General features: G+C 32.0%; 1 pseudogene; it reads left to right on the forward strand.

The window, feature by feature from the left end:
- The first annotated feature begins 11,679 nt into the window (after positions 1-11,679).
- Positions 11,680-11,762, forward strand: LOC144239004 (U4 spliceosomal RNA; annotated as a pseudogene).
- Positions 11,763-13,760: the final 1,998 nt, after the last annotated feature.

Raw genomic sequence — 13,760 nt, forward strand, 5'->3', positions numbered from 1 at the left:
GTCTTCTCATTTTGTGTCTTACAATTCAGTATATCCTTTATATGTATTGGAAAATTGTCATGAGAATTTCTAAGTTCAGATCAACTTTCAAAATTTTATCCTTAGAGCTTTAAATGTCACAAAATATCTCCAAGAGTTCCATTAATGTGTGTGTGTGTTCTTTTGTTTTGTTTTGTTTTAGGCTTTGCAACCTCTGAGACACTTTCATAATTTTTTTCACAATTTTTTTTCATTTAGATTGATAAGTTTATCCTCAATAAATTCCTTCGGTGAAGACTTACTCTCACAAACTTTAGTAATGCCAACATCGTACCATCTGCTCTTTCTTCTATAACTCCACTTAAATTCTATTCAAATTTCATATCTAGCATTATCACTTTTTGTGTTTTGGCCAAATCCCTGTTTAAAAAAAATATTTATTAATTTTGAGAAAGACAGATGGGTGGGGGAGAGGGAGAGAGAGGAAGAGGAGGAGGAGGAGATGATGATGATGATGATGATGAAGAAGAAGGAGGAGGAGGAAGAGAAGGGGAAGGAGGAGGAAGGAGAGGGGGAGGGCAGAGAGAGAGAATCCCAAACAGGATTGGCACTGTCAGTGCAGAGAGCGAAGCAGGGCTCAGTCCCATGACTATAATATCATAACAGGAGCAGAAATAAAATGTCAGACACTTAACCAACTGAGCCACCTGGTACCCCATCATATTCCTCTTTTGAGGATTCATTTTGGTAAACTGTCATGTGGATTTGTCACATGGAGTTAAGGAGGCAATACAACTACAACTTTTTTTTGCATGAACTCAATAATAGGACAGTACCCATTACAGACAGGCTTCAGAAGAAGTGATATAACTGGCCACTGATCATAATGGACATCTATGATATACATAATGATTTATGGACAGAGAGCTAATGGCAAAGTTTATCTTTCAATAATTGTATACAATTAATGTAGTCCAGTAACTGACATTTAAGTAGTATTTTTGAGATACTGGTGTTATTGCAACTGGGCTAATGATGTCACACAAAGCCAAGATTTATTTATTTGGTTATGTTATTTTGTACTTTTGAAAGTGTTTTGCTGTAGGGATAATACTGAAAGTTTTGCAGTTACTTCATAGTAAGCCTAAACACCCTGTACTCTTCCAACATTTTAACTTGTCTCAACCGGCAATGCTATTTTTATGGCAAGCATCTTAGTTTTTTCTGGGTTACAAGAGCATGTCCTCCTATGCTGGTATGTGTCTCCCTTTCCCATGTCCTGTATAAAATCAATAGAATTGTAAAGTGAAATATAGTATGCAATTTCCATGTTTCTATGCAACCTTATCACTCATTGCTGTGTGTTAAGAAAACAAATGGCCACTAAAGGTGATTGAGATTTAGGACTAGGAGATGATCCTGAAATTAGAGTTTTAAAGCCGTAGGTCCATACTGATACACTAAAAACTACAGTTCACTCTTATAAATGTTGGATTATTCTTAATACCATAATTTTGTCATAGCATGCCCACCTTTCCCATTATAGTTTTCAGTTGAAATTCTGGTAATCATAAGTTCAAAAATGTGCAGAAAGTAATCAGAATATATAGCTTAGTCATAAAATATCAACATTTAGAATATTTATTCCCATTACTCCACAAATTTGTCACCTCATTTGTTTTTGTTGGTATGAGATTATTAGATGGCTTTGAGCAGTTTACTGTCTTTCCTCTGAGAATATAGTTCCCATAGTTTTGAAGGTAACCAATTTGCCTGAATCACCAGAATGCTATTTTTAGTTTCTCATCTTTTTATGCATTATAATCTTCCTCAGGCAGCAGGAAAAGTAAGAGTTTTATTCTTTGCCATCACATCACTAGACTCTCCCACACAAATAGACATATTAAAAATATAAATTAAAGAATATATACTTACCATTTGCTGCTGATTTAGAAAGGTTGTTTACAGGGATTCTTTGGAGGAAAAGGGAAAATAAAAAGTGACATGATATAGCAAAGCAGGAAAGAAAAGAAAAAAGAGGTATATTGTAAGTCAGACTTGAGTCTCTTTTCAGAAGGAGAAAAACCAAACTGAATCTGCTAATTTGGAGACACTACAGCCCCTTCCATCTTTATCCACTACATTCTGGAAGTTTGGGCTATGGTAACCTAAACTGTGTGGTGTTTGTGAAAGAATAAACAAATAGGTAAGTAAATATGATGCACACTCCAGGAAACAGAACCTTTCTTGGTTTATGACTAAAGTTCCACTGTGGAATAAGAGAGAGAGAAAAAAAAGTCTTTCCAGAATATGGTCCTGTCAAGCCACAGACTAGGGTAAGATATTTCCGACACATAACCTGAATTTTATCCAGGATATGAAAATAGCTCATTCATACCAATAAGAAAAATATAATTAAATTGAAAAATGAGGAAGAGGCTTGGACAGACAGTGCTTCACAGAAAGCGAATGAATATATGAAATATTGGCCAATCTCATTGGTCATCAAGGAAATTAAATTCACTATGAGATGCCACTACATACCCACTAGAATAGCTGAATTAAACACTGATAATTCAAATTGCTGGGACTGATGTGGGAGCAACTGTTTCTATCATTAAAAACACATGAGGGTAAATTGGAAAATAAGCACAGTGAAAGATCATCAGTACCATTAGTCACCAGGGAATGCCCGCAAAAATGACAATGATAGTTAAATAGCATGGTAAAGGCATAAAACAGGCATGTAAAACCAATAAGACAGATTAGAGAGTCCAGATATAAACCTCACATATAGTGTCAACTAATCAAGAACACACAATGGCAAAAAGATAGTTTCTTTAATAAGCAGTATTGGAAAAGATGGGCATCCACATGCAAAAGAATGAAATTAGACCCCAATCATATAGCACTCAAAAATATTAACTCAAAATGCATTCAAAACTTAAATGTGAAAACTGAAATCACAAATATCCTAGAAGAAAACATAGGAGAAATTTCCTTGCTATTGGTCTTGACAATGATTTCTTGGGTAAGACATTAAAAGCACAAACAAGAGCTAAAATAAACTAATGAGACTCATCAAATTTAAAAGCTTCTACACAACAAAGGAAACAAATGGAAAAGTCAACCTACTTAATGGGAGAAATATTTGCAAACTATATATATGTATACATATATACATATATGACAAGGGTTAATATCCAAAATATATAAGGAACTCATACAACTCAACAGCAACAAACAAACAAAAACAATCAAAATAAAAAAAAGACAAAGGACCTGAATACAGACTTCCAAAGAAAATATCCAAATGGCCAACAGCTACATAAAAAGATGCTAAACATCACAAAATATCAAATGCAAATCAAAACTACAATGAGATATCCCTCAAATATCTCTTATCAAAAGACAAGAGATAATAAATATTGATGAGAATATGGAGAAATCAGAACCCTTGTAAACTGTTTGTAGGAATGCAAATGTTACAACCCTTATGCAAAACTCGATGGAGTTTCCTCACTAAACAAATAAATAAATAAAAAATAAATAAATAAATAAATAAATAAATAAATGAAACTACCATATGATTCAGCAATCCTACTCTTGGGTATATATCCTAAGGAAATGAAATCAATATCTCAAAGAGATATCTAGACTTTTATATTCATTGTAGTTATTCTAAATAGTCAGAATGTGGATACAACCTAAATGTGCTTTAATGGTGAATGGATAAAGAACATATGATACACACACACAGTGGACTATTATTCAACCACTTAAAAAAAGTCAATCCTGTCATTTTTGACAACATGGATGAATCTGGAAGGCATTATCCTAAAAGAAATAAGCCAGAGAAGAAAAAATACTATACGATATAACTCACTTATGGAATAATAATGATAATCATCACCATCATCACCATCATCATCATCATCATCATCATCATCATCTGCTGGAGTCTAGCTCTAGCCAGTCCAGGGGTCCCTGAAGGATGCACAGTGTCAGTGAGAGAGAGTGAGAGAGTCCTGAGATTCTTTCTGATCACCAGGCAGGCATCTCTGCCTTGTCAGTTTTGGTGTCTTTATATATAGGTCAAACGTTAAAATGGCATCAGAAAACAGAAATTTTACAATGGATAGTTCTCTGTGATAAGTTGTTTTGGAAAGCATACAGAAACAAGGTTTACAGAAGTATTCTTGCAGAAATACCCCAATTATAGTGAGGTTGAGTAACTAAGAATATAACAGTGTTCACATTTTAATAACACTAAGATTAAGTCATAGGTTAAGTTGTAGATACTCTCATCCATCTTCATCACAGCTGCCAGAATAAGGAAAGGTGTTTGTGGAATATAGGCCTTAGGGAAGGGACTACTATACACCATCAGTTAGCAAAGGTATATGTAGTAACTTATGTTCTGCCATTATCTGTTCCTTCTCTCTAAGTTAGGCTCTTGGTCTCTGGGCAAGACTTGATTTTCCAGTTATATTCCTTATGGCACCAGAGAGCCAACCATACCTTTAAAGAGTTTAGCTCATTTCCAATACAGAGAATAGCCTCTTTGAGTGCATTTACCTTTGTGTCTAGTTTTTTGTCTATGATTTCTTGAATAGCTAGGGCATGAGAAACATTTTTGGTTAGTTGAGTTACATTTTGAGCTGTATGAACCTCTTGGACTAATGCAACAGTAGAAATAGAATTTTACACGTAAAGGTCAATCTTTTATGAGTAAGGGTCATTTGCCTGTTCATAGCTCAAGGGAAGTATTGAGGAAAACAGGACATGTCTGAGACATGATGTCTGTTCCCATAATCATAAAGGAAGAAGTTCCCACAATAAGTTCCTTCACAAGGTGCAGTCATCATACCAGGACCAGAATAAGGGGACAAGTCACTCCCGATACTAATCAACAGGTGCCTTGGGGGTCAGAGCTCAAGCAGAGACAATTGAGTGGGGGTGGATATCAGTCTTCATCTGTTGGCAAGAGCCTTGCAAACTTGCCTTAACCTTACAAGGAGCTCTCTCGACTAGTGGGCTCAGAATGGCTCACAACAGTCATCAACTCCAGTACATAGGAAACAGAGAATAGAATGATGGTTACTAGGGCCTAAGGGGGAGGAAAGGGGAAGTGGGGAATAATTTAGGTCAAAACGTACAAACTTTAGTTACCATTTTTGAGGAAATAATATACAGCATGGAGAATTTAGTTAATAATATGATATTGTGCATTTTAAATTTTGTAAGAGCAAATCTTAAACATTCTTATACCAAAATTCAAAGAAATAAACATACACAAACAAAAAACTATGTGAGATCATTGATGTATTAATTATATTACTTTAAGTAGTTTACCATGTGTATGTATATCAAATCATCATATTGTACATTTTAAATATTTACAATTATATTTTTCAATTATTGCTTAAATAATCTGGCATAAAAATAAAATATAAATAAAAAGCATTAAAATGTTTCAGTTAGGCAACTTGATTTAATTCTAGAGATTTGTATAGTATATTGTCTGTAATCAACAATGCTGTGTTTTGCACTTAAAATTTTGTCATGAGGTTTTATCTCACGTTAAGTGTCCTTAGCATATGCAAAAAAAAAAAAACCTAAACCAAACCAAACCAAAACAAAGACAAACAACGGAGGCAATATCTATGTCCATTACTTTGATTGTGGTGATGGTTTTATGGACATGGGCATATGTCCAAAATCTTCAAATTGTATACATTAAATAGGTATAATTTTTATATCAATTATACCTCAATAAGGCTGTTTAAAAATGCAACATAAATATTAGACAATAGGAAGTGTTGATAAGAAGATGAAATAAATGGAGGTCTAATGTGTTGTTAGTGGCAATGCAAAATGGTAATGCCACATTCAAAAAATGTATCAGTGTCTTCTAAAGTAAACATACACTTACCATACAATTTACCAACTTTACTTCTAGGTATTTACTTAAAAGAAATGAATGCTTTTATACCTTGAAATTAATATTTATAATAGTCCCAAACTAGAAAAAACTTCAAAATGGGCAGCAACTATCAGAAATGTATTCTGTATGCTGATACAGTATAATACTAATTGTCAGCAGAAATAGACATTTGCAGCAACATGGATCAGTTTAAAGGACATACCAAGTGAGAGAAGTATGGAATTATATCTATTTTTATAACATTCTTGAGAAAGCAAATTATCACAGCAAATAGAGATCACTAAGATACCGCATGCAAGGCATAATTGATTCCCCCCCCCCGCAAAAGAAACTGAAATCCCAAAGAGGTATCTAAATAAATAAGTAACCTTCTAGTTTCTATTAATCTAATTAAAATAAAAAAGCACTTGGGGGTACCTGGATGGTTCAGTCAGTTAAGTGTCTGACTTCTGCTTAGGTCCATGTTTTCAAGCCACAAGTCAGGCTGTGCATCTGTGTCTGTCTCTCTCTGTCTCTCTCTCTCTCTCTAAAAAAAAAAAGGTAAATAAAATAATAATATAACATTTTAAAAAATTTAAAAAAATAAAAAATCATTTGGGGGTTCAGGTGAAGTGATTAATTTTTTTCTTAGAGAAAAATCAGGGTCCACTCAGATTTTTCCACATCAATATTCAGCACATGAAAACAATGATGTAACTTTCATGATTAAGAAAAGCTTGCCAAATAATTTATACCTAGCCAGACTGTCCATCATTATTAAATACCAAAATATTGAACATAAGACATAATTTTCCTACAGTCCTTCTTAGACAACTACTGTAATGTACCATTCAACCAATCGAAAGATGATAGAAAATTACTATGTAAAGACTATGAATCAGCATGGAATAAAATTAAAGTATAATATAAAGCTAATAGAATTATGGTGATAGAAGAGGATGTAAACAATTTTGGCTCTGAAATTGTAGAAATGATCTAATAAAATAATAGGAAAAGGAGGAAAAAGAAAAAATATGAGATATTTATAAATACATCATTTGTGAGAAGTTTTCAATGAGTGGTATTAGGAAGAGGGAGAAGCAAACAACAGTGACTTTACTAAAAGATCACAACGTATGGTATGATCCCAATAAAACATATAAGGAACATCATGCTTATATGTAATGATATAATTATTATTATAAGTTAGAAAACAAAAAAATAATTCAATGTTATCTGACTGAATTATGAGTTTCTAAAGNTATATACAAATATATATAAGTAAATATATATTTAAATATATGTATATTATCAGTTTCATAATGTAATAATTCAAACTCAGTTCCTATTCTTTAGATTTTTTAGATGTAAAATTTAAAAAAAATTAATTTGTATTTCTCAGATAAATAGATTCAATAGAAGAAAATAAAGTTCATTTATATTAATGAGATAATATTACTTAAAGTGCATATATGTCTAATTTAATTATAAAATCAAGCATACACAAATGAGAGCAGTAATATAAAACAAATAAAATTCCAACTAATAACATTTTAGTGGAATAAATTATGTTGCTCTGAAAAAGGTACATAATTTTAAATATTGGCTTATTTTTAATGAACCAAAGAAATAACAAGAAACATCAAAATGAATTATATTTACATAATTAATTAATTATTGAATGAATATTAAACAGTTGAATAGTAAATGGAATATATTTTATAACTATTCATATCTTCCCAATTAGTAATTACAATTGTATAATTAAATAATTTTAAATTAGCTACCTATTAGTAACTTTACTATTACATTTACTATAAATTAGCTATTTTAACTTGATATGTACAATACTGGACTCCCCTAAATTGAAGGTTCTTTTGCATTTGGCATAATTATTCTACCATGTAAAGTGTGTAATGCTATTACACCCTTTTATTATACCTTAATTCATAAAGTATTATGTGATGTCATGGCTTTTCATTTGTGTTACTGTGCCTTTTTTTTATATGAAGTCAACTTAAATTTCACATTTGATAATGAACACAATTGTTTTTATTTTCACATTAGGACAAGCCAAAATTAGTTTAATGAGATATACTTATCAAAAGAGTATAAATTAAATGTTGTTGCTTTAAATACCTAACAAGAGTTCAATTCTAAACCCAAACTTTTGTCTCTAATTAACTAGTACTGGAAAATTATAGAATTGCCATCCAGAGGATTTAGAATAAATGGTAGTTAACAAATTATTATAAAAGTATAAGAAAGATATGCCTCCTTGAAAATGTATCCTAGATTGAGTGGCATTGGACAAGATCTTATCTAAGGGTAATTCTAAATGCAATAATTTATAGTTATTTATATTATTAATTTTAAATGCCCAGAGTTTATTTTTTAAATAATATTTTTCAAAATCCCAAAGAGCTTGGCTGCATTTAGAGTCTCTCTATATATATTTAAAATATTTAATGATATCTCTTCTTTTTCTAAGCTATATCTTTAAAATCCTGGCTGAGAGGGGCTCTGAAATTACTCTCAAAATACGGTAAAAAATTGTATGTACTCCTGGGTCTATGATGTCACATTTGTCCGTGTTCAGAAAATGCAACTGTTTAATCAGTTTTAACTCTGGGACTCATTACTAAGTAACTAATTACTCAACTTCCATGATTTATGTGTAAAATAATTGTATTTAAAATGTTTACGTATTTGCAGAACTTCATTATGCCTTTGTAATGGATATGCAAAAATGTATTAAAATATGTGATCAACTTTTCTATGTTGAAGAACAGTAGTAAAAACACACCACTGGGACCTGAAATTTTACCTTTTGTATAACGTTAAGATAACTCCAGGGAGATTATATTAAATAAATTGTACAGTTCATTCTTGTAATATATAATTGCAGGGATGTTATTAAATATTTGCAAGTAAATAAACCTCCTTGACTTTGCACACATTTAGAGAAAGCAATAGTTTCAGGGTTTCCACTTATATGCATAAAGAAATGTAAATAATATATCATGATTTAGTAGTATTACACCATTGCTTAATATTCATTGTTGTTGCTTCATAAAAATACATTTCAAAAAGTGAAGAAGTAATTCAGCTTGAATTCAGTGTTTATTAGAAGTATGCTCAATCTTATAGCTTAAATAGAATCTCCATTAAGATGAACAAAATTACAGAGTTCATTAAAGAAAATAGATAATACACTAGGAATAGAAGAACATCTTGTGAAAAATATCACCAATTTGAAATCTTGGTAACCGTTCAAATATATTTTTCTTTTCACTACAATCTAAGAATATCTAGACAGTAGATAATAAATTTGAGGGAGGTCTTTTCTGTTTCTTTCTCCAGTTTTTCAAGGATGTTATGATGTTAGAACTTCAATTCTTAAGTTCAAAACAAAATTTCCAGAAAGCTTGTAAATGGCAGGCTTATAAGTATTAAGACTCAAAGTTGAATAGCTGAGGTCCAAATAATGACTTTGATGTTTCTCTCTACCTCTTCTATAAAGCAAGGGGAGGGCTCCTCAGTGATGAAGAATGAAGGTCAATAGACAGGAGGTGTTTGGCAGCCTTAATTTAACTAATATGTAAATACTTAAAAACATTTGTTTTATAGTACTTGGATCAATTGCTAAATTAGACATGAAAGGTCTAACTTTCAAGGAAACTAAACTTAGGATTCAGTGATCATCATTATGGAACCAAAGAGTAACCAGCACTCAGCATGGAGTGTGATGTTGCATAAGTTAGAAATGGGAATTACTTCCCAGTACTGTGGATTTATGATCTGTAAGGAAATGACTTTAACAGTTTTAACATTAATAGTTACCTGCTTCAAGGAATAGCAAAATTGGAGGGAGAAAAAAAACTCTAAGAGTATTCATTTTGAAGATAGAAAAGTATGAAGATATTTCATGATTTTAGATGATTTTTGTTTTCAAACATAGAACAATTTTGAAAGCAGTCTCGTATGAATTTAGAAATTATTGCAGAAAGGCAAATTATTGGATGTTTTTATTTTATGATATACACTCTTCAATTAATGCTTAAGTCCTTACTAAACAAGAAGCCACGTTCTTGGGGAGTCAGTAAGATATAAACAGGACTTTTGTGGTCATACAAACACCCTAGATTTGCTTCTGGGGGGGAATTTTTGGGCAAGTGACAGCTTCTCTAGATCTCAAGTTTCTTATTTTTATAACAGCATAAGAATACTTCACTGGATTTATTGAGATAATATGTCAGTGTCCTGGCACTTTGCAGATATGCAATAAACATTCCTTTCCTTTTAAAAGTAGCTCAGTGTATTGAATGCTACACTAAATGTACTATCTGAAAACTTTGTTGGATACTGTCATTTTCTAAACTGTTTTCTCTACTTAAAAATTTGGGTAGTAAAATGCCTGAGCAAAAGTAGAAAGATTTTGTTGGTTGATTAATATAACAAATTTTAACATTTTTCAAAACCTATAAAGCATAAAAACAATGTAAGTTATAAAATAATGTTACAGATACAAAATATGTAAAGCATACCATTTTATAAAATCTAAAGTATCTATATTTCAACAATTCACCTTTAGAAATAAAAATTTACTTCATAAAATGAAAACCATGTGTATTTCCTGTCACCATCCATATCACTCACCACCTTTTGTACCCATAAAAAATAACTACTGGTCTAATTTGATATTTATCATTATTATGGTTTTCCATATACTAGTAATACATATGTAGTTTCTCATAAATATTATCTTGCATGTTTTAATTCCATTGCATAGAATATACTACCTGTATTCTATAATTCGATTTTTCTTAGATATTCTATAATGAGATACACCTTGTTGACATATATGTAATTGAAATTCATTCACTTTAATCTTCCTTTATTTAAGGATACTGGGCTGTATAACATTATAACATATTCTAAACACAAGAATGACTAGATAATCATAGTCACAAATTCCAGAGAGTAGAACAGTTATCAAGGGGGAGGCTTTGAGGGCAATCTTAGAATTCTGCCTATCTCGTTGTTCTAATTCAAGTATCCCTTGATTGTTTAAAATCCATGTTTTTCATAGAAATTTAAAATCAACTTATAAAATTTAATAAAAACCCTCTGATGGTATTCATTGTATTTATATTTAATATTTACGTATAGGATGAACTGGCCCTTTAGGATATCATATTCTCCTAACTTCTAAATGTGACATATGACTATTTCATTTTAGTACTCATTCTTATGTACAATTAATTATATTATTTTCTTTCTTAGTTTTGAATAATTTTATGTAATAATTGTTTCTGAGTAACATATTTTCTTTTTTAAATTAAATTTCTGAATGATATCTTATGAAATCACATTTAAAACTGTTTTAGTTTGGGGGTGCCTGGGTGGCTCAGTCAGTTGGGCGTCTGACTTTGGCTCAGGTCATGATCTCACTGTTCATGGGTTCGAACCCCACGTTGGGCTCTGTGCTGACAGCTCGCTCAGAGCCTGGAGCCTACTTCGGATTCTGTGTCTCTCTCTCTGACCCTCCCCTGCTCACGCTGTCTTTCTCTCTCTCTCTCTCTCTCTTTCTCTCTCTCCCTCTCAGAAATAAATCATTAAAAAAAAATAAAACTGTTTTAATTGGGTTGGAGAGTTCAGTTACATTTTTATGAATTGTATTAAAATACAAAATACATATATAAAAGTACAAAATAAAAAACATACAGCCCCAAAATTTTCTCACTGTGAAACTACATTTAAAGTCAGTGTCCAGCTTTGCCCAGTGGCAGTATTGTAGCCAATGAGGTTTATCCGAGACACAATTATTGCTAATTGAAAATCAGTGCCCAAATCAGGAAATGAAACACTAATGGAATCCACAAAACACCACTAGTTACCCTTTCTACTATCTGGCTTCCTACTCCCTATGGACCCTAGCCTGATTTTGTTCTTCTTTTCTTATAATGGAGGAGAAATTCACATAGCAGACAATTAATCAAGCAAGCAATTATGAACACTCTTGAAACAAACAGGAAAATAGAGAGTGTCTGTGAAGAAACAGAAAATGTAAAGAAGAACCAGATGGAAATTTATAATTAAAAATTATAATAACCACAATAAAATCTATTGAAATAGGTGACTGTAGTGATGGCTCTAAACTTATCTTCTGTGTGAATGAGATCAGACATTGAAGTTAGGCTGAGAATTTTTTTTTTCTCACTTCCAGTAAAACATTAATACTACAAAATAAATATAAAAGAACTTCTCTAATTTCTTGTTTTGATTATTAATTTCTATCCACATATAAGATATTTTGATTTGGGAGTAAGAGCTGGTCATAAAAATCTATTTAACAATCACCCTGGATGTTTCTGATGTAGGTTTTCTAAAGACCACACTGCCCTAAATAATTTCTGATATAAAAATCATTCATGTGTAAATTCTATTGATTTATATTTTTTAGTAATTAAATATGTACTTCTCTCCTTTAGAGACTCATTTCATACTGGTGGGGTTTTGGAGTGATAGGGGTTTCAGAGCTGATGGCCAAGAAAGAATTCTTGAAGAATGTCTTTGGTGCAGATAGGTGATTTTATTAAAGCAGAGGGACAGGACAGATGGGCAGAAAGAGCTGTGCTGGGCTTGTGATGGGTAACTGATTATATACCTTTAGGTTGGAAGGGAGTTAGGGACAGCATAAGTCTCTAAGGAATTTTGGAAGCAGAGTTTCCAGGACCCTGAAGGGCTAGCTGTTGCTAGGGAAATGCCATTTATTTCCCTTTAGTAAAACCTCAGTCATGAGACCCTTCCGATGTATATCAGGGGCCATAAGCTTGGAGTATGAGTGCCAGCATGTATCTTAAGGAAGTGAGATAAAGGAAGTTTCCAAAGGAATTTTTATATGTTAAAGTAGACCTACAGAATCTTTGAGGGTGAGGATAATGGTAAACCAAGATTCCCTTCAGTCCCTAGCAAAGTGTGTCATCATCATAGAGGCAGCTGAGCTCCTAGAAGAAGGTTACTCTGCCTGTTTCAAGGACTTATCATGAACTATAGACAATAAGGGAATTCAATTTTTCATTTGCCTTTGTTTCCCACATCACCATGGCAAGCACTTAAATTCCTTTCCTTTGTTCTTGGGTAGGCAGGAGGGTCAGGAATATCATGCATATTCCAACCTGGTGGGGGGTGCTAGCTTGTACTTTGCCCTCAGCTTGCAGTTTGCTCCCTCATCAATACCACCCCCTATGTGCTTCAATGCCTATATTTGTTATAATTAAAAAATTAAGATATGTAACTTAGCATTTCTTTGAAAAGGAAGTAGGTAAATTAATTAATTAATTAATTAATTAAATGGTGTCACAGTTGGAAAATTGCATAAGGATTTAAGAAGGGTAAAATCATATTTGGATCTTATAACTGACCTTAATAAGAGAAATGTCCACTATATTATAATGGATATATAATGCAGAGCCTTATCTAGTTATGTACTTATTTTCAAGTATAGATAATGGCCTCTAAACAAATATCTGTAGAATGTTAGACTATGTGAAATAATGTGTGAAAGAATCAAGTAACATTTGAGATTTGTCTTATAAAAATAGATATATTCAGGTAAGACTACTCTTGTTCAAATACACTTGAGATTATTATGGATATAAACCTTATATCTTTTTATGCGCTGAAAAATGATGAGACTGTGGACTCATTTATATATTTACATATGGCAAAATATCAGTTACTTTGCCTCCTCAGTGCCCTGGCTACTGAATCAACAGTGTAAGAATTAACAGTATGCACATCAAATGCATACGGCCAAGTAATAACAATAGCCACATTTATTGTGTTTTTA

Source organism: Crocuta crocuta, unplaced genomic scaffold (assembly GCF_008692635.1).
Source record: "Crocuta crocuta isolate KB4526 unplaced genomic scaffold, BGI_CrCroc_1.0 scaffold479, whole genome shotgun sequence".
Lineage (NCBI taxonomy): Eukaryota > Metazoa > Chordata > Mammalia > Carnivora > Hyaenidae > Crocuta > Crocuta crocuta.